Genomic DNA, 23,250 nt, shown 5'->3' with positions numbered 1-23,250 from the left:
AATATACCTCTAAAAGATTTTTAACCCTTCCCATCAAATTTATAAATGTGCTGGTATACATAATCATTTGTATAACTAACTTACATATTGATTTGTTAGTGTATTTTTAGCCTCCATTACACTTGGCAGTTAGATCATGTGACCTCTGATGAGTCTCATGAAGTCTTAATGTCATTTTCATAGGCATGAATAAAGAAACTGGCCTCCTGTTTGCACAGCAGATGCAGGGATTCAGCGAGCCTCAGTGGGGATCACATGATCTTACTACCAGAAGTAACGGAGTCTGAAAACACATTAGCAAATCGATACATTTGTTAAAGAAACGATTATATATACCAGCACATTACAAAGTGGGATGACAAAATTTTTTTATGGGAGTGTTTTTTTCATCAATGTCAGGTTCTAGCATGCCCTGGGGTGTTCTAGACTTTTCCTCAAATTAAAAAGGGATGCCCTGAAAACAATGAGGCACTAAGTCAGTAATAGGATTAGAACTATTACCCTATTTTCTGTATTTATTATATTTATTTTTCAATCCAACAATTGACAATTGCTACATCTGTACTAAATAAATGCAGTGTAATGGACATCTGTCTTTCTTAAAGAGATTGTGTTGATTGCTGGGGGCTCCAACCACTGCTGCTCTATTCATTCTCTAGGGCAGAGCTAGAGATGGCTGAGAGCTGTACTTAGCTATCTCTGGTGCTCCCATAAAACACATCCAATCATTAAAATGTATACATTTAGATAAAATTTACCCAATAAAATACTATACTACTTTGCCGCAGAATAGATTATATCTATTAATTCATCCAAGAGACTGTATTAAATCCAAATAAACATTTTGCGTTCACTAGACAGTGAATAGTGGACCAATATATCTTGTATATTATAGTGAAAATACATAATAGTAGCACGTTTCAAAAATGGGGGATATTTCCAATCTTAGGGTCCATTCACACGTCCGCAATTTCGTTCCGCATTTTGCAGAACGGAATTGCAGACCCATTCATTTCTATGGGGCAGCACGACCTGTTGTACAGCCACTCACCCGGCCTTGTTCTTCTATGAGGCACTGCTTCTCTATGCCGGTCGGTCTGTGTTGCAGATCCCGCGGCGAGGATGGCGTCCCACGTGGTTTGTTATGAATCACGTGATACAAGGGTAGGTCATGTGATGTTCCTAGTCATAATGTCCAACCTGCGAGTGGTTATAGAGTTTACAAAAGAAGACTGTGGGCCAGATTTATCATTCCTCTGACAGCTCACTCCACTTTAACATATGGCTAAAGTCAGTTTTAGCCAAGTCAGATTTATGATCGGCCCTTTAAGACTGTAATAAATGTGGTTTGATGGTAGCAGTTTATCCGTCAGTAAGCAGCTTTACAAAAAGTCGCACATCTTTACGAAAAAGTCGCACGTTTTTATGAAAAAGTCGCATGTTCTATTAAAAAGTCTCATAAGATAAGCATGGTCCTCACTGGAGTGAAATTGGGACTTTTTTGCGACTTTTTTGCGACTTTTTTAAATAGTCCCAATAGTAAATCTGTCTAGAGATTCATTTACATAAGAAAACACGCCCACTTTCAGAAAACTGGCGAGCATAGTGCAGAGCAGAAAAAAGTCGCAAATTTGTGCGCAGTTTTAGCGTTTGGGACTTTTTTGGGACTTTTTCACTCCATTATTCTGACCTGAGCTAATGATAAATCTGGCCCTATATTTCCAATCCCTTTAGATTTGCATGGATGCTGACGTCAGATAAATTATGATGGGTAGTGTCCGTCCTATGGCTTTGCATGATGCGTTTCGAGGTATTCCAGCCTCTTCCTCAGTGGCCATAGTTAGGACTGGATCTACCCCCTTTTTTATACTTCTATGTCACAGGTTGCATATAAGATCCGAAGTGGATTATTCAATGGGACATTAATATTCCTTTATACAGTCGTGGCCAAAAGTTTTGAGAATGACACAAATATTAGTTTTCACAAAGTTTGCTGCTAAACTGCTTTTAGATCTTTGTTTCAGTTGTTTCTGTGATGTAGTGAAATATAATTACACACACTTCATACGTTTCAAAGGCTTTTATCGACAAATACATGACATTTATGCAAAGAGTCAGTATTTACAGTGTTGGCCCTTCTTTTTCAGGACCTCTGCAATTCGACTGGGCATGCTCTCAATCAACTTCTGGGCCAATTCCTGACTGATAGCAACCCACTCTTTCATAATCACTTCTTGGAGTTTGTCAGAATTAGTGGGTTTTGATTGTCCACCCGCCTCTTGAGGATTGACCACAAGTTCTCAATGGGATTAAGATCTGGGGAGTTTCCAGGCCATGGACCCAAAATTTCAACGTTTTGGTCGTTGAGCCACTTAGTTATCACTTTTGCCTTATGGCATGGTGCTCCATTGTGCTGGAAAATGCATTGTTCTTCACCAAACTGTTGTTGGATTGTTGGAAGAAGTTGCTGTTGGAGGGTGTTTTGGTACCATTCTTTATTCATGGTTGTGTTTTTGGGCAAAATTGTGAGTGAGTCCACTCCCTTGGATGAGAAGCAACCCCACACATGAATGGTCTCAGGATCCTTTACTGTTGGCATGACACAGGACTGATGGTAGCGCTCACCTTTTCTTCTCCGGACAAGCCTTTTTCCAGATGCCCCAAACAATCGGAAAGAGGCTTCATCAGAGAATATGATTTTGCCCCAGTCCTCAGCAGTCCATTCACCATACTTTCTGCAGAAGATCAATCTGTCCCTGATGTTTTTTTTGGAGAGAAGTGGCGTCTTTTCTGCCCTTCTTGACACCAGGCCATCTTCCAAAAGTCTTTGCCTCACTGTGCGTGCAGATGCGCTCACACCTGCCTGCTGCCATTCCTGAGCAAGCTCTGCACTGGTGGCACTCCGATCCCCCAGCTGAATCCTCTTTAGGAGATGATCCTGGCGCTTGCTGGACTTTCTTGGACGCCCTGAAGCCTTCTTAACAAGAATTGAACCTCTTTCCTTGAAGTTCTTGATGATCCTATAAATTGTTGATTGAGGTGCAATCTTAGTAGCCACAATATCCTTGCCTGTGAAGCCATTTTTATGCAACGCAATGATGGCTGCATGCGTTTCTTTGCAGGTCACCATGGTTAACAATGGAAGAACAATGATTTCAAGCATCACCCTCCTTTTAACATGTCAAGTCTGCCATTTTAACCCAATCAGCCTGACATAATGATCTCCAGCCTTGTGCTCGTCAACATTCTGACCTGAGTTAACAAGACAATTACTGAAATGATCTCAGCAGGTCCTTTAATGATAGCAATGAAATGCAGTAAAAAGTTTTTTTGGAATTAAGTTCATTTTCATGGCAAAGAAGGACTATGCAATTCATCTGATCACTCTTCATAACATTCTGGAGTATATGCAAATTGCTATTATAAAAACTTAAGCAGCAACTTTTCCAATTTCCAATATTTATGTAATTCTCAAAACTTTTGGCCACGACTGTATATTCATCTCCTTGTACATTGCTTACTTGCATTTCAGTATATCCAGGGCTTATAGATAAATAAATCACACATTCATGGATAGGTACATACAAAGTTACATAAAAAAAGAAAAGAAGCTAAAAAAAAAGAAAAAATTTAAAAACGCTATTGCGTCTTTGTTGCGATTTCTGTGCGGTTTTTATAGTTTTGATGCGTTTTTTTGGTTATTTAATTGCATCTATACAGTCAATTTATTTTCTATGATTTTTTATGGGGGAATGATCTGTACATTTGTTGAAACTTCAATAAAATCACTTTTAAGTTCAATAAAACTTCTGAGAAAACTTCAGAAAAAAAGAATTAAATAATAGATGGGATATCTTGTTTATATTTTACATTTCTGTGTGTATTTGACTATGTCTTTCAATGAAATGTCTTAATCACTTTTGAATATTCCTATGTACTCAGCATTTATGTATTCAGCCTTTATGTATTCAGCAAACACAGGGCTATATATGCTCATAACAATCTGACAAAATACAAGAGACTATTCCCCATCTTGTCACTGTCACTTTTGAACACTGTATATTTTGAACTTTCTATATGACTTATTGAGTTTCTTTAAGATTGGAAATATCCCCCATTTTTTAAATGTGCTACTATTACGTATTTTCACTATAATATACAAGATATATTTGTCCACTATTCACTGTCTAGTGAACGCAAAATGCTTATTTGGATTTAATACTGTCACAGCCACGATCTCTGGCTGTGACCTTCCGTCCTTGCTCGTTCGGCGCTCCTCGCTGAAGTTTCATTTCTGTGTGTTATTTGTGGTTCTGTATGGGTTAACCCCCCTGTGTGCCTATTTGGAGTTTATCCTCTGTCTGCTCCATGGGTGTGGCCTCTCTGCTGCACCCATGGAACCTGTATATAAGGCTGAGGTTTCCTCAGTTCTGTGTCAGCTCTCCTGGTGTGTGTTGTCTTGTCCTGCTCCTGTTTGTACTCACTCTCCCATGCTGCTGACCCATGGGATCCGTGTCTGTCTGTCTGTGCTCTGTGGGTTTCCTACTTGTTCATTCCCGTCCTCTTTGATGTCCTCTTTCCTATGTTTCTGTTATCTGTTCTGCCAGTTATGTTTGTTATGTTATATGTCTCTGTTCAGCAAGCCCTTGCTGCACCTTTCTTTGCAGCAGAGTGGTATGCGCAAGGCCATGCAGTTTACTACTGGTGGAGCAAGTCCTTCTCTGCTCATTGCCACTCCTGCTCCCTTGCGTGAACTCCTGCTTGTATTTTTAGTTACCTTGTGTGTATTCATATGTCTCTGTTCAGCAAGCCCTTGCTGCAGCGTGCCTAGCTGCAGAGTGCTATGCGCAAGGCCACGCAGTATACCACTGGTGGAGCTAGTCCTTCTCTGCTCATTGTCACTCCTGTTTCCTTGCTATGTTCTCCTGCTTGTGCTATTAGTTGCCCTGTTTTGTATTTGCCTGTCTATGTTATGTATGCCTATGTGCCGTCGGTACCTTATGGTACCTGTTGTCCGTTCGTTCCTGCTGTCACTGTCTAGTTCACGCTCCAGAGTGGACCCTGGCAACCTCCTGCGGCAAAGCCTAACCCTACCTTCTGGGGCCCTAGTGAATACCAGGAGTTGCTTAGTCACGCCCCTCTGGAGTATTACTAGACAGTGGCGCAGTGGGGGTTTTCTCCCACTGTGCTGACGGTACATAGAGCTCATGTTTTGTCTGTGCTGCCTTCCCTGTTTTTTGTTTGTGCAATAAACTCTTGTGTGTCTGTACCTGATTTCCATTTGTTTATTGCTTGACGACGCGGTGGTCTCTCCTGGGACCTCCAACTCGTGACAGAATGAACAAGTGAACTTTCACAGAGTTTTTTTGTTCTGTTTTCTGCTTATCTGTGGTGTGTGTGCATTCTGTATTTCCCTCTTTATGGTGCCTTCAGGTATCGGATTTGGTTGCCTTGGTTTACTGGCTACGGTGTTCTCCATGTATGCTGGTTGCCAGGGGCGACGTCCGGTGTAGCCTTTTAGCTTGCAGTTCTGCCTACGGCCGTGTTTTCCTTTATCGGCGCAGGTATCTGCTTCTGGTCCTGGCCTCCGGAAGGGGGTGTCAGCATGTCTGACCAATCAGTTCTTGGCAGACATGCCATTCTCCGGAGGGAGAGTGGAGGGGGAGGTGTTAGCACACTGCAGTTCACCATGACTTTTGTGGCCGTGTAGGCTGGCTGCATTCCTCTTGGCGTACTGGCTGCGTTTACCGTGTAGGCTGGTTGCTAGGGGCTGCGTGCTGGCTGCAGTCGTCTTATGTGTTCTGCTTGTGTACCTCTGTACCCCTTTGATTCCGATTTTCTTTGTATTCCTGTCTGGTTCCTGTTCCTGGTCCCAGTCCTCCGGAAGGGGGTGTCAGCATGTCTGACCAATCAGTTCTTGGCAGACATGTCATTCTCCGGAGGGAGAGTGGAGGGGGAGGTAACTTCTTGGTGCGGTTCACTTGACGTGTATGCCGTGTTGGCTGGCTATCTTCCCCTGGCGTACTGGCTGCGGACCCTCCGTGTAGGCTGGTTTTCAGGGGTTGGGCTGGTTGCAGTCGTCGTGTGTGTTCCTGCCCTTGTACCTCGTCACCCCTTTGATTTCTGTCCCCTTGCCTGTTTCTGTTTGGGTTGTTGCCCCACTTCTTCCCCTTTCTGTTTGGAAGGAGAGGGGGGGCTTTGAGGGGTGGGAGTCTCACAGCCACGATCTCTGGCTGTGACCTTCCGTCCTTGCTCGTTCGGCGCTCCTCGCTGAAGTTTCGTTTCTGTGTGTTATTTGTGGTTCTGTATGGGTTAACTCCCCTGTGTGCCTATTTGGAGTTTATCCTCTGTCTGCTCCATGGGTGTGGCCTTTCTGCTGCACCCATGGAACCTGTATATAAGGCTGAGGTTTCCTCTGACCCATGGGATCCGTGTCTGTCTGTCTGTGCTCTGTGGGTTTCCTACTTGTTCATTCCCGTCCTCTTTGATGTCCTCTTTCCTATGTTTCTGTTATCTGTTCTGCCAGTTATGTTTGTTATGTTATATGTCTCTGTTCAGCAAGCCCTTGCTGCACCTTTCTTTGCAGCAGAGTGGTATGCGCAAGGCCATGCAGTTTACTACTGGTGGAGCAAGTCCTTCTCTGCTCATTGCCACTCCTGCTCTCTTGCATGAACTCCTGCTTGTATTTTTAGTTACCTTGTGTGTATTCATATGTCTCTGTTCAGCAAGCCCTTGCTGCAGCGTGCCTAGCTGCAGAGTGCTATGCGCAAGGCCACGCAGTATACCACTGGTGGATCTAGTCCTTCTCTGCTCATTGTCACTCCTGTTTCCTTGCTATGTTCTCCTGCTTGTGCTATTAGTTGCCCTGTTTTGTATTTGCCTGTCTATGTCGTCGGTACCTTATGGTACCTGTTGTCCGTTCGTTTCTGCTGTCACTGTCTAGTTCACGCTCCAGAGTGGACCCTGGCAACCTCCTGCGGCAAAGCCTAACCCTACCTTCTGGGGCCCTAGTGAATACCAGGAGTTGCTTAGTCACGCCCTTCTGGAGTATTACTAGACAGTGGCGCAGTGGGGGTTTTCTCCCACTGTGCTGACGGTACATAGAGCTCATGTTTTGTCTGTGCTGCCTTCCCTGTTTTTTGTTTGTGCAATAAACTCTTGTGTGTCTGTACCTGATTTCCATTTGTTTATTGCTTGACGACGCGGTGGTCTCTCCTGGGACCTCCAACTCGTGACAGAATGAACAAGTGAACTTTCACAGAGTTTTTTTGTTCTGTTTTCTGCTTATCTGTGGTGTGTGTGCATTCTGTATTTCTCTCTTTATGGTGCCTTCAGGTATCGGATTTGGTTGCCTTGGTTTACTGGCTATGGTGTTCTCCGTGTATGCTGGTTGCCAGGGGCGACGTCCGGTGTAGCCTTTTAGCTTGCAGTTCTGCCTACGGCCGTGTTTTCCTTTATCGGCGCAGGTATCTGCTTCTGGTCCTGGCCTCCGGAAGGGGGTGTCAGCATGTCTGACCAATCAGTTCTTGGCAGACATGCCATTCTCCGGAGGGAGAGTGGAGGCGGAGGTGTTAGCACACTGCAGTTCACCATGACTTTTGTGGCCGTGTAGGCTGGCTGCATTCCTCTTGGCGTACTGGCTGCGTTTACCGTGTAGGCTGGTTGCTAGGGGCTGCGTGCTGGCTGCGGTCGTCTTATGTGTTCTGCTTGTGTACCTCTGTACCCCTTTGATTCCGATTTTCTTTGTATTCCTGTCTGGTTCCTGTTCCTGGTCCCAGTCCTCCGGAAGGGGGTGTCAGCATGTCTGACCAATCAGTTCTTGGCAGACATGTCATTCTCCGGAGGAAGAGTGGAGGGGGAGGTAACTTCTTGGTGCGGTTCACTTGACGTGTATGTTGTGTTGGCTGGCTATCTTCCCCTGGCGTACTGGCTGCGGACCCTCCTTGTAGGCTGTTTTTCAGGGGTTGGGCTGGTTGCAGTCGTCGTGTGTGTTCCTGCCCTTGTACCTCGTCACCCCTTTGATTTCTGTCCCCTTGCCTGTTTCTGTTTGGGTTGTTGCCCCACTTCTTCCCCTTTCTGTTTGGGAGGAGAGGGGGGGCTTTGAGGGGTGGGAGTCTCACAGCCACGATCTCTGGCTGTGACCTTCCGTCCTTGCTCGTTCGGCGCTCCTCGCTGAAGTTTCGTTTCTGTGTGTTATTTGTGGTTCTGTATGGGTTAACTCCCCTGTGTGCCTATTTGGAGTTTATCCTCTGTCTGCTCCATGGGTGTGGCCCTTCTGCTGCACCCATGGAACCTGTATATAAGGCTGAGGTTTCCTCTGACCCATGGGATCCGTGTCTGTCTGTCTGTGCTCTGTGGGTTTCCTACTTGTTCATTCCCGTCCTCTTTGATGTCCTCTTTCCTATGTTTCTGTTATCTGTTCTGCCAGTTATGTTTGTTATGTTATATGTCTCTGTTCAGCAAGCCCTTGCTGCACCTTTCTTTGCAGCAGAGTGGTATGTGCAAGGCCATGCAGTTTACTACTGGTGGAGCAAGTCCTTCTCTGCTCATTGCCACTCCTGCTCTCTTGCATGAACTCCTGCTTGTATTTTTAGTTACCTTGTGTGTATTCATATGTCTCTGTTCAGCAAGCCCTTGCTGCAGCGTGCCTAGCTTCAGAGTGCTATGCGCAAGGCCACGCAGTATACCATTGGTGGATCTAGTCCTTCTCTGCTCATTGTCACTCCTGTTTCCTTGCTATGTTCTCCTGCTTGTGCTATTAGTTGCCCTGTTTTGTATTTGCCTGTCTATGTCGTCGGTACCTTATGGTACCTGTTGTCCGTTCGTTCCTGCTGTCACTGTCTAGTTCACGCTCCAGAGTGGACCCTGGCAACCTCCTGCGGCAAAGCCTAACCCTACCTTCTGGGGCCCTAGTGAATGCCAGGAGTTGCTTAGTCACGCCCCTCTGGAGTATTACTAGACAGTGGCGCAGTGGGGGTTTTCTCCCACTGTGCTGATGGTACATAGAGCTCATGTTTTGTCTGTGCTGCCTTCCCTGTTTTTTGTTTGTGCAATAAACTCTTGTGTGTCTGTACCTGATTTCCGTTTGTTTATTGCTTGACGACGCGGTGGTCTCTCCTGGGACCTCCAACTCGTGACAAATATAGCCTCTTGGATGAATGAATAGATATAATGTATTCTGTGGCAAAGTAGTATAGTATTTTATTGAGTTAAATTTTATCTAAATGTACATATCTAAATATACATTTTAATGATTGGATGTGTTTTATAATAAATGTATTTTTATACTTTAAATCTATGATACAGATGGTGAGTGCCTGTTTTTTCTTTTAGAAACATTTTACTGTATGATTTGTGACAGTGTGAGTCACTTAAAAACAGAGCACCTCTACCATAGCAAAAAAAAAACGGGGGGTGAGCCACTATATACACTTGTTACGTACAAGATAATGGCACAAAAAAATGACAAAAACAGTGGCAAGTTATTGGCACCAAAGACAGATCCAATTTTTCTTTTTCTTCTGGATCTTTGGGGCTCATTATAGTATCACAGCCTAGGCGACCGGAGGATCTTCTGGTACTCTGGTGGGCCAGTCCACTGCTGACACCATCGATCAGCTAGTTACCTCCTATCCTGTGGATAGGGGATAACTTATAAACTTGGTACAACCTCTTTAAATGTACTATATCTTAGTACTGAAATGCAGGAAACATTGCAGGAAAATGTGTTGTTTTTGGGAGTGCAAATACATTGACTAAGTTCCATTAGGACAATCCTTTATCTATGGTTAGAACTTTCTTTCAGCTCAAGTGATTGCTGAATTGATGTGATACTGATAGAAATCAAAAATGCTTTAATCATAGAGCAATTGTGATTTTTCCATCCAGCTAACAAATTTGCTTTAATTCGGTTCATTTCCTACAGTGAGAATGTGTACAAACCATTTACAGATGTTTTGGAAGACACGTAGAGCTATAAATATCCAAGATCATAAAAGTAAACTGTTGCCTTTTGAGCTGCTGGACTACCATTCATATTGAGAAGAGTGACTGGGGCTGCTGGCACTCCAGATGTGTCTTGTTTATGCCACTTTTGAATGAACAGTTTGCCATTGCAAACTTCTCAAACCCTGAGTAGCTTCCACAGAGATCAGCAATTATTAAAAGCTAAATTATTCAAGGATTTTAATTGCCAATAGTCTTTTAAGCTTTCCTAAGCATCTTTATTTTTCTATTAAAACCAGATAGGACTTAATTGAATCAATACAAAACATGGAGACAGCTAGTGAAGAATACCAGTGGTAATTATTTAAGCAAATGAAAAACGCTATTTAGTACTGGAGGACCGGAAAGTGGTGAAGGCTCTGTACTCACTGTTTCCTGGACCTCGGCTGTCAACTGTGCGCGTCGAGAGAGAGCGCTGGCGGTGAGGAGCTGCAGCGTCCGGAGAAGGAGAGGTAAATGTTTTTATTTTATTTGCTCTGTGGCATGGGGGCTGATACATGGCATAGTGGCTGATAAATGGCACGGGGGCTGATTGACATAAGGCATGGAGGCTGATAAATGGCATGGGGGCTGATATAAGGTATGGGGGATGATCTGAGGTATAGGGGTTACATCTGAGGTCTTTTGGGGGTCTTATTAACATTGGGGGTCTGATTGAGGGTCTTATTAACATTGGGGGTCTGATTGGGGCCGTGAGCTGAGGTCTAATTGCTGGTCTGATGTGAGGTCTAATGAAATATTTTTTTTCTTAAGTTACTCCTCTAAAACCTAGATCTGTCTTATTGGCCACTACGTCTTATAGGGCGAAAAATATGGTGACACCCAGATCAACCAAAACCATCGCCATTATCATCCCATTCACATAAAACTATAGATTTTATATAACAAAACGACAAACAAAATATGGAACTAATTATAATAATTTATTTTGGTGTCAGTTTGCATATTTAAAGAATGAGGAGCTATAGTTTAAAAAAAAATACTTTTTTAAAAATGTTTTTACAAAGCCCTATGTGTCACATAAAATAAATGTTCCAAAAATGATTTTGGTAGTCCAACAAATAAAAAAGTTACAACCATTTGAACAACCAAGTGTGCTAAATCACAAAAAAATTGTCTGGTAATTAAAGAGGTTATCCAACTCCTATAATGACCCCCCTAATGCCCAGGCCCCTCAAATAGGTTATACTTACCCCGATCCCCGGCACCCGCATCATAGGAACGCTGATTCCTGATTTCTGGCCTGTATAATTGTGATGCTGATCAGCCAATACTCAAGGAATCACTCATTTATTGGCTAATTCGCATATTTTATCAAGATGAAAGATGTACAATTATTGTCAGTTCATTTCCCGGTGTTATCAGTAATGTGTTGCTGAGAATCAATATAACTAAATGAAGGAGGAATGACTGTGGTAGTGATCATTCCTCCCCATTCACTTTACATTGGCTTGAGTAATAGGCTGATGCAAATGAGTGCTGATCAACATTTTTTTTATTTGCGGCCCCTTGAAATAGATTAATATGACAATGCGGCCATCAGACCAAAAAAGGTTGTGCACCCGTGTATTAGAGGGTCTGTCAGCAGTTGTGGCCATACTAAACTGTTAACAGCACTAAGTAGGGGCTGAGGAATAGAGGACAAACATACCTTTTGTGAAACTTTTCTCTTTGGGAGTAGTCTGAATATGAAGTTTCATTCTGCCAAATTCTGCTCTCTCAATTGTCCAGGGTGGGGCTTCATTGTGAAGTGCTCTTTTCATTAAGTTGTTTCACAGCACCTCCCCTGTGTTCTGAGTGACAGCTGTAGTGGTGTTTTATGGCGGGGAAAACTAGTGATTAATTGAAGGCGCCTTTATACTAACTTTCAGATCAAACATGATAATAGGGGCAGGCGGGTTTAGCTTCTTTAGATAGTGAAAAGGTCTTCAATTCAGTGGAATGGGATTTTATGTGGGCAACACTTGGCCGTATGGGGTTTCCCCAGAATTTCCTTAGTTGGCTGTAACTACTCTGTCAATCCCCGGTAGCTAGGATTAAAGTTAATGGTTATGTTTCAGATCCCTTCCCTCTTGGCACAGGTACCAGGCAGGGATGCCCTTTGTACACCCTGCTATTTGTGCTAATAATGGAGCTCTTGTCCATACTTATCTCTACCAACTCTAACATAGAAGGCTGGAAGGTGGCTGGTATCACTGAAAAAATCTCCTTATATGCTGATGACATGTTGGTGTATTTGGTTAACCTGGTGGAACCTTAAATGCCCTTTTAAGTATGGGAGATGAGTTCGTCAGTTTCTCTGGTTTACGTCTAAACTGGAATAAATCGAGTTTCTGCTTGAAAGATGAATGTGATTCTATATATGTTTCCAGACAATATAAACTTCAGATTGTGGATCAGTTTAAATACTTGGAGATAATCATTCATAGGGATGTTGCTAATTTCTATCATCTTAATGTGGTTCCCACAATCGAGTATATTACCAGGAAACTTGAGGCATGGGAGAATCTGCCCCTGTCATTGATTGGCCATGTTAACATTGTAAAAAAGATTTTTCTGCATAAATTATTGTATCTCTACAGAATGGCTTAATAAAAACATCTAAGAAACATTTTGCTGCTGTAGATAAACTACTGACCCCCTTTCTCTGGAATAAGCTCCTTACCAGATTAGCTAGAAAAACTTTACAGGCCCCACATATATGGGAAGGCTAGGCGCTCGCAAATTTTTCTTTTTATTATGCGGCAGTACAGCTGAGGTATGTGACGTGGTGGATTAGAGCAGATGCAAGTAATCCGGCAGTGGTGTTGTAAGCTGCCCTGGTGAGATCCGGTGGGAAGCTCTCATAAATTTTGTGCATAGGAAAGGGGCCTGACAGTCAGGCCATTATACTTCCACTATGGCTGCTACGATGGCGGTATGGGCCAAGTGGATGAACACACATATGGTTAAGGCAGATGGGGAGGCATGGTCGCCATATCTTCCTTTATGGAGGAATAGTAGTTTGCCAGAACTATTTTTCTTGATGGACCTCAGGGAGTGTTGCGCTATCTCAGCTTTATGAACGGGGTCCTTTTAGGTCCTTTAATAGTCTAAAGCAAGAATTGAACTTGTATAAATCACAGAAAAAAATGCACCAAACGGATATGCCACTGACTATAATAGCTAGTCATACAAGCAGATATTAAAAGCTAAGACTTTTGCCAATATATTCCTGTCAGGAACACATCGGAGCCCACCATGCACCACGTGGTGCATGATGGGCTCCGATGTGTTCCTGACAGGAATATATTGGCAAAAGTCTCAGCTTTTAATATCTGCTTGGATGATTAGCTAGTATAGTCAGTGGCATATCCGTTTGGTGCATTTTTTTCTGTGATTTATATAATCATATTTTCATCCGCACAATGCTCCGTTTTGTGTAGGTTGCCTTTGTGGTGCATGTGGATCGCGCCGGCATCCTCCATTGTACGCATTTTTTGCTGGGGATGGTCGTTTGCTGCAGTCCACATGCGGTGGGACTGCTCCCCCAATGAGAAACACGCTACAGTGTTTGGGGTTTGAGCAGTTCCCCCATATTTGCCATTATATTTCTGTGATTTTGTTTTAAGAATTTAACTTGCCCTAGCATTCTGCAGGTATTTCCAACTTCGCCATGCCTTTAGTGCCCACTTTGGCAAGGGTCCTCTGACGCTGGAACGTGGTCTGGTTGAGTTGGTGGTGAGTAGAGTTTGATTATCTAAACCTATTTTGACTTTATATGTGACACTGATGGCTTATCTCCTTGTTAAATCCTTGATGACCTGGAGGTTGCCCATATGAAGGAACTAAGTTTCGCTTGGAGGTCCACAGTTGTTAGTGCCGGAGACCAACTCATAAAGCTGAAATGGCTGCACAGGGTGCACATTATAGTGGTTATTTCTTTCATGTGGTGTGGCAGTGCCCGGTTATCCAAACTATCTGGAATGAGATCCATACTCCATATAAATTCTGAGATTGGGCTGCCGGACATATGCTCTCCTATGACAAGTCTATTGGGACTGGTAAATGATGTAATTCCCACCAAATATGGTAGAAAACTGTAACGATTGCTTATACACTCACCTAAAGAATTACTAGGAACACCTGTTCTATTTCTCATTAATGCAATTCTCTAGTCAACCAATCACATGGCAGTTGCTTCAATGCATTTAGGGGTGTGGTCCTGGTCCAGACAATCTCCTGAACTCCAAACTGAATGTCAGAATGGGAAAGAAAGGTGATTTAAGCAATTTTGAGCGTGGCATGGTTGTTGGTGCCAGACGGGCCGGTCTGAGTATTTCACAATCTGCTCAGTTACTGGGATTTTCACACACAAACATTTCTAGGGTTTACAAAGAATGGTGTGAAAAGGGAAAAACATCCAGTATGCGGCAGTCCTGTGGGCAAAAATGCCTTGTGGATGCTAGAGGTCAGAGGAGAATGGACCGACTGATTCAAGCTGATAGAAGAGCAACGTTGACCGAAATAACCACTCGTTACAACCGAGGTATGCAGCAAAGCATTTGTGAAGCCACAACACGCACAACCTTGAGGCGGATGGGCTACAACAGCAGAAGACCCCACCGGGTACCACTCATCTCCACTACAAATAGGAAAAAGAGGCTACAATTTGCACGAGCTCACCAAAATTGGACTGTTGAAGACTGGAAAAATGTTGCCTGGTCTGATGAGTCTCGATTTCTGTTGAGACATTCAAATGGTAGAGTCCGAATTTGGCGTAAACAGAATGAGAACATGTATCCATCCTCTGATGACTACTTCCAGCAGGATAATGTCACAAAGCTCAAATCATTTCAAATTGGTTTCTTGAACATGACAATGAGTTCACTGTACTAAAATGGCCCCCACAGTCACCAGATCTCAACCCAATAGAGCATCTTTGGGATGTGGTGGAATGGGAGCTTCGTGCCCTGGATGTGCATCCCTCAAATCTCCATCAACTGCAAGATACTATCCTATCAATATGGGCCAACATTTCTAAAGAATGCTATCAGCACCTTGTTGAATCAATGCCACGTAGAATTAAGGCAGTTCTGAAGGCAAAAGGGGGTCCAACACCGTATTAGTATGGTGTTCCTAATAATTCTTTAGGTGAGTGTATATTATGCAAGAAAAACCATTGTCCTTAAATGAAGTACCCTAAAACTCCTACTAAACAACACTGGATTCAACTGTAGAGGCTGGTGTTTGAACATAGAGGGATCCCTGACCGGTTCCTTAAAATATGGGATACTTGGATTAGTGCCCAAACTGTGTTACCTTAAAGGCTATGGACACCTTTGTGCACTAAAAATCAATAACCTCATATCTTGCTGTAATGCAGCACATAATAAAATTGCACTTATTAGTTTACCGGTATCAGCTTTGCTTCACATGCACTCAGAAATGCTCTTCTATGAGATTCACTCACTGTTTCTCATGATTCCTCAGCTCTGTGGGCGTTCCATACAGACTGCCTGTAATCAGCAGATCTATTTCTCACTTTCCATTCTGTAGAAAGTCCATTATTTGTGGACAGCAACAGATATTTCTGCAGATAACGTTACTGCAACAATCTACAGTCAGAACCATGGCGTTATAAGGCCCCTTGCAGACGAGCGTTTGTCACACTGCGAGTCCGCAGCGCAGCTCCTGCCCTGACCTCCCAGCACTGACGGGGTCACATTGCATTATATTGATTTATGATGCTATGTAACCCTTACAGTTCTTGAATGTATTAGATGACACTGACATAATGCTGCCAGTGTTATCCAATACATTCCAGAACTGTAAGGCCCCTTTCACACGAGCGAGAATTCCGCGCGGGTGCAATGTGTGATGCAAATGCATTGCACCCGCACGAAATCCGGACCAATTCATTTAAATGGGTCTGTGTACATGAGCTGTGTTTTTTTACGCATCACTTTTATGTTGCGTGAAAATCGCAGCATGTTCTATATTCTGCGATTTTCATGCAACGCTGGCACCATAGAAGTGATTGGTGCCGCGTGAAAATCGCATTGCATCCGCAAGCAAGTGCGGATGCGATTTTAATGGATGGTTGCTAAGAGATGTTTGTAAACATTCTTTTTTTTATCATGGTCGTACAAAATGCAGTAAATTGCATTGCACCCGCGCGATAAAAACTGAACAACTGAACGCGATCGCAAAAAAGCCTGAATGGCTTTGTTCGTGAAATCGCGCAGTTTTCACTGAACGTATCCGCAACGCATCCAGGCATAATCCAGACACACTCGTCTGCAAGGGGCCTTAGGGTTACATAGCATCATAAATCAATATAATGCTATGACCCAGTCAGTGCTGGGACGTCAGGCCAGGGGCTGCGCTGAGGACTCGCAGCGTGACAAATGCTTGTCTGCAAGGGTCCTAAGCCTGGTATAGATCTCATTACTGACGCTATCACTACAAGCACTCTGTTCTGAATACAGTATTGTGTGCAGTCCGCACAGTGAGCGGTCACTTGTCCTACACAGATTAGTATAGTGTGACGACACACAATGCTATGTACACATAGAAGTACACAGGGGGGAGATTTATCAAAACTAGTGCAAAGAAAAACTGGTTTAGTCGCTCATAGCAACCAATCAGATTCCTCCTTTCATTTTCCAAAGGAGCTGTGAAAAATGAAAGGTGGAATCTGATTGGTTGCTAGGGACAACTAAGCCAGTTCTACTTTACACCAGTTTAAAAAATGACTATATATACAGTGGATATAAAAAGTCTACAAACCCCTGTTAAAATGTCAGGTTTCTGTGATGTAAAAAAATGAGACACAGATAAATCATTTCAGAACTTTTTCCACCTTTAATGTGACCTATAAACTGTACCACTCAATTAAAAAACAAACTAAAATATTTTAGGTAGAGGGACGAAAAAATATAAAAATAAAATAATATGGTTGCATAAGTGTGCACACCCTTAAACTAATACTTTGTTGAAGCACCTTTTTTTTTTTTTTTACAGCACTCAGTCCTTTTGGGTATGAGTCTATCAGCATGGCACATTTTGACTTGGCAGGATTTGCCTACTCTTCTTTGCAAAAACACTCCAAATCTGTCAGATTGCGAGGGCATCTCCTGTGCACAGGCCTCTTCAGATCACCCCACAGATTTTCAATCGGATTCAGGTCTGGGCTCTGGCTGGGCCATTCAAAACTTTAATCGTCTTCTGGTGAAACCATTCCTTTGTTGATTTGGATGTATGCTTTGGGTCGTTGTCATGCTGAAAGACGAAGTTCCTCTTCATGTTCAGCTTTCTAGCAGAAGCCTGAAGGTTTTGTGCCAATATTAACTGGTATTTGGAACTGTTCATAATTCCCTCTAGCTTAACTAAGGCCCCAGTTCTAGCTGAAGAAAAACAGCCCCAAAGCATGATGCTGCCACCACAATGCTTCACTGTGGGTATGTGTTCTTTTGGTGATATGAAGTGTTGTTTTTGCGCCAAACATATCTTTTGGAATTATGCCCAAAAAGTTCAACCTTGGTTTCATCAGACCATAACAGCTTTTCCCACATGCTTTTGGGAAACTTCAGATGTGTTTTTGCAAAATGTAGCCTGGCTTGGATGTTTTTCTTCGTAAGAAAAGGCTTTCATCTTGCCACTCTACCTCATAGCCCAGACATATGAAGAATACAGAAGATTGTTGTCACATGTACCACACAGCCAGTACTTGCCAGATATTCCTGCAGCTCCTTTAATGTTGCTTTAGGCCTCTTGGTAGCCTCCCAGACCTGTTTTCTTCTCGTCTTTTCATAAATTTTAGAGGGGCATCCAGTTCTTGGTAATGTCACTGTTGTGCCATATTTTCTCCACTTGATGATGACTGTCTTTACTTTGTTCCATGGTATATCTAATGCCTTGGAAATTCTTTTGTACCCTTCTCCTGACTGATACCTTTTAACAATGAGATCCCTCTAATGCTTTGGGAATTATGAACAGTTCCAAATACCAGTTAATATTGACACAAAACCTTCATGGCTTTTGCTGTGGGATGCAACTAAGAAAATTTCAGGAAAGACCAACTAGAGCAGCTGAACTTTATTTGGGGTTAATCAGAGGCACTTTAAATAATGGCAGGTGTATGCTGACTCCTATTTAACATGATTTTGAATGTAATTGCTTAATTATAAGGACAGCTACATCCTCAGTTATAAGAGCATTGGGGCAGTAGGGATGCGTTCAGGGCCGCTTGTGAGAGCATTCAAACGGAGCTCACAAGCGGAGCCCCGAACGCTAGTGTGAAAGTAGCCTTATAGGTCACATTAAAGGTGGAAAAAGTTCTGAAATGATTTATCTTTGTCTCATTTTTTTACAGCACAGAAACCTGACATTTTGTCACGGCTGAGAATGGGGGAAACCCTCAGTCGGGCGATGTCTCTCTCCAGTATAGCTGTTAGGCCAGGACAGGAATCAGGGAGCTGGTCACCTCCTATCACATCCCTAATTCTGACCCTGTCTCCTAGCTGTATGAGCCGACCCTGATGGTGGGAGGGCTCATACACTGGAACCTGTAATTCCTACTAGCCCTCAGGGTGGCCCTGGACTAGGAGAAGGGTGAGACGACCGGTTCCTCCTTGACACGAGCAACAGGAGTCTCACTGGCCAAGCTATAAAGGAGAAGGGGAACATATACAGACATATGGTAATGGCAGGTAGTTGAAACTAGTATCACACCTACCTGCCACAGACTCACAGCCTGGAACCCGTGCACAAGTGCTGCAGTCCACAACAACATAGACGAACACAGCACACACCAAACATCACACAGGAACCCAGGAACCATACGCTGCAATAAACATGAAGAGACACCACTAGACATAACATAACATAAGATGATCCATGTCTAAACATAAGTTTTATGACCTCAAGGGTGGCCCTCACTGGCAGATGGTATAAGAAACCAGGAGGGTGCCTCCAGCTACAAACAAGGCTGGAGTACCCCTCAGACATCAGGTCTCAACTGAGGCTTTATAGCCCAAAGTAGCCACACCCATACTCAGACACACCCAGTGTTCACACACAGAAGGGAATTAACCCTTCTCACACCAGGGAAGGGAAGACAGCCACTTAAAGGGAAACGCACACCAACACACTTACCTGTTACCGCCGGCAACGGCATGCGTGTTAACCATGTCCTGTGGAACAGCCAGCAGGCTGAGACACTGCCACAACATGCACATAACACCAGACGTTGCCGCGGACAACCACAAGTGAAGGGAGGTGTCACCGTGCATACAAACATAATCTCGTGCACGACAAACAGACATACAAAGTGCATAGACAGAACTACAAAGTGCATACGTACACACACACACCCAACCAGGTGTAACCGCATGCACTTGACAGCAGGCTGCCTAGCAACAGCTCAGACTGCTATACTGCCAAGCGCCAATCATGTTGCCAGCGGCAACCACACGTGAGGCAACATATAAACACTCACAGCTGCGGTGAACAACCAAATGACCGCTGACAACTGCAAGCGGACTCAAAGAGTCACGACCATGACCATGGGTCGTGACACATTTTAACAGGGGTGTGTAGATTTTTTATATCCACTGTATATATATATATTGTGGGGATTTGCTCTGATAGACAGGCTTGCGGACGCAGTACAGAGGCAATAACAACGTCTTTAACGTAGACAGTGCAGTGTTTTATTCACACATAAGTAAAGTGACAACAAAAAGGAAGTTTCAAGGAAAACAGTCACCTTGAGTCTGGTGTTTGTTCACACCAGGCTGCAGCACATAAGTCCTTGGGTGAAGCGGAAGTCCACGTGCTTTTTCCCCAAACAATATAGCAGGCCTTAGTACTGGCCCAAACTCTCAGGCTCCAACACCCAGACTGACAAAGCTCCAGTATCAGATGGAGGATAATCCACCCAGCTGACACTGCTGGGTGGGTTTTTATCCCAAACCAAAACCCGGCCTGGAACGTGGGGATCAGCCACCCACCCTGCACTTTGGCTTTACAGCCACACTAAATAATCAATAGTGTCAGTCAGCATTAGCTGCCGCTGACACTTAAAATTACCGGCTCTTACCTGTCCGAGGCCAGGAACCTCGGTGACACATATTTTCCGTCAATGACGGCCCCTTGCGCTTTCCTACAATATATATATATATACACTGCTCAAAAAAATAAAGGGAACACTTAAACAACACAATGTAACTCCAAGTCAATCACACTTCTGTGAAATCAAACTGTCCACTTAGGAAGCAACACTAAGTGACAATCAATTTCACATGCGGTTGTGCAAATGGGATAGACAACAGGTGGAAATTATAGGCAATTAGCAAGACACCCCCAATAAAGGAGTGGTTCTGCAGGTGGTGACTACAGACCACTTCTCAGTTCCTATGCTTCCTGGCTGATGTTTTGGTCACTTTTGAATGATGGCAGTGCTTTCACTCTAGTGATATCCAGGATGGCACATCAATGCGAGCTGTGGCAAGAAGGTTTGCTGTGTCTGTCAGCGTAGTGTCCAGAGCATGGAGGCGCTACCAGGAGACAGGCCAGTACATCAGGAGACGTGGAGGAGGCCATAGGAGGGCAACAACCCAGCAGCAGGACCGCTACCTCCGCCTTTTTGCAAGGAGGAACAGGAGGAGCACTGCCAAAGCCCTGCAAAATGACCTCCAGCAGGCCACAAATGTGCATGTGTCTGCTGAAACGGTCAGAAACAGACTCCATGAGGGTGATATGAGGGCCCGACGTCCACAGGTGGGGGTTGTGCTTACAGCCCAACACCGTGCAGGAAGTTTGGCATTTGCCAGAGAACACCAAGATTGGCAAATTCGCCACTGGTGCCCTGTGCTCTTCACAGATGAAAGCAGGTTCACACTGAGCACATGTGACAGACGTGAGTCTGGAGACACCGTGGAGAACGTTTTGCTGCCTGCAACATCCTCCAGCATGACTGGTTTGGCATTGGGTCAGTAATGGTGTGGGGTGGCATTTCTTTGGAGGGCCGCACAGCCCTCCATGTGCTCGCCAGCGGTAGCCTGACTCCCATTAGGTACCGAGATGAGATCCTCAGACCCCTTGTGAGACCATATGCTGGTGCGGTTGGCCCTGGGTTCCTCCTAATGCAAGACAATGCTAGACCTCATGTGGCTGGAGTGTGTCAGCAGTTCCTGCAAGACGAAGGTATTGATGCTATGGACTGGCCCGCCCGTTCCCCAGACCTGAATCCAATTGAGCACATCTGGGACATCATGTCTCGCTCTATCCACCAACGTCACGTTGCACCACAGACTGTCCAGGAGTTGGCAGATGCTTTAGTCCAGGTCTGGGAGGAGATCCCTCAGGAGACCGTCCGCCACCTCATCAGGAGCATGCACAGGCGTTGTAGGGAGGTCATACAGGCACGTGGAGGCCACACACACTACTGATCCTCATTTTGACTTGTTTTAAGGACATTACATCAAAGTTGGATCAGCCTGTAGTGTGTTTTTCCACTTTAATTTTGAGTGTGACTCCAAATCCAGACCTCCATGGGTTGAAGATTTTGATTTCCATTTTTTTATTTTTGTGTGATTTTGTTGTCAGCACATTCAACTATGTAAAGAACAAAGTATTTCAGAAGAATATTTAATTAATTCAGATCTAGGATGTGTTATTTTTGTGTTCCCTTTATTTTTTTGAGCAGTGTATATAAAAATGAGAGCACTCTCAAACACTTTTTTTCACTCCTGTGGTCACAATGTTTTTAGCTCATTCACAGAGCTTTTTTTCAACCTATGAGCTGAAACATTGCGACTAGTGTTTCAAGTTTGGCGTACAAGGTTCAGGTTATCTAAAAAAAAAAAAACTGAACCTTTTACGGCGAACTTGAAACACAAGTTCACTTATTCCTAGTTGCGACCACAGGGGTGAATAAAGTGTTTTTCTGTTTACTCATTGTTTGTGAGAGTGCTGCCATTATTTTTTATTCTTATATTGTCCTGGATTTGTTGCCGGATCCATTGGCCTGCACCTCCATATTTATATTTGGCCTGATGTGCTGCCATTGTCATAAATAAATATATATATATATATATATACACAGTGAGGAACAGGAGTATTTGAACACCCTGCGATTTTGCAAGTTCTCCCACTTAGAAATCATGAAGGGGTCTGAAATTCACATTCTGTAGGTGCATTCCCACTCTGAGAGACAGAATTGAAAAAAAAAAAAAAACAGGAAATCACATTGTATAATTTTTAAAGAATTTATTTGTCTTTCACTGCTGAACATAAGTATTTGAACACCCGAGAAAATCTGTGTTAAAGGGAACCTGTCACCTAAAAAACGAGATCTGTGTGGAGGAGTGAGCCAAAATCCCTGTTGCAGTGTGTGCAAACCTGGTCAAGAACGACACAAAAAGTTTGACCTCTGTAATTGCAAACAAAGGCTTCTGTACCAAATATTAAAGGGAACCTGTCACCTAAACGCCTCCCAAACCACCAGCATTACCTTAAAGTAGCCAGCAGTATGTTCCTAAAGATCCTTTTTCTTCCTCCGGCCAGATGCACCAAAATCTTGAAAAACAATAATCCCCTGCACGCGCTATGTTACAGCAGAGTTTGAAGTCAAGGGGGCAGCGGCCTCCTCGCTTCAAGTCAAGATAACCACGCCCACTTTCCCTGCCTCTTCGCTTTTGATTATCAGCCGATATCTTTCGGCTGTTCAGCAAAGCTGGCTGAGTCTGAGTGTGCGTCAGACGTTCACGTGCGCGGCTGTCAATCAGAGGTGAAGAGGCAGGGAAAGAGGGTGGTTATCCTGACTAGAATCGAGGAGGCCACTGCCCCCTTGACTTCAAACTCTGTTGTTACATAGTTTGCTTTTCAAGATTTTGGTGTATCTGGCCGGAGGAAGAAAAGGATCTTTAGGAACATACTGCTGGCTACTTTAACGTAATGCTGGTTGTTTGGGAGGCATTTTTTAAGTGACAGGTTCCCTTTAATATTTGGTACAGAAGCCTTTGTTTGTAATTACAGAGGTCAAACGTTTTGTGTCGTTCTTGACCAGGTTTGCACACACTACAACAGGGATTTTGGCCCACTCCTCCACACAGATCTCCTCTAGATCTGTCAGGTTTCGGGGCTGTCGCTGAGCAACACAGAGTTTCAGCTCCCTCCAAAGATGTTCTATTGGATTTAGGTCTGGAGACTGGCTAGGCCACTTCAGAACCTTGATATGCTTCTTACGGAGCCACTTAT

Source organism: Bufo bufo, chromosome 4 (genome assembly GCF_905171765.1).
Source record: "Bufo bufo chromosome 4, aBufBuf1.1, whole genome shotgun sequence".
Classification (NCBI taxonomy): Eukaryota; Metazoa; Chordata; class Amphibia; order Anura; family Bufonidae; genus Bufo; species Bufo bufo.
Note: the sequence above shows the minus strand (reverse complement) of the source record.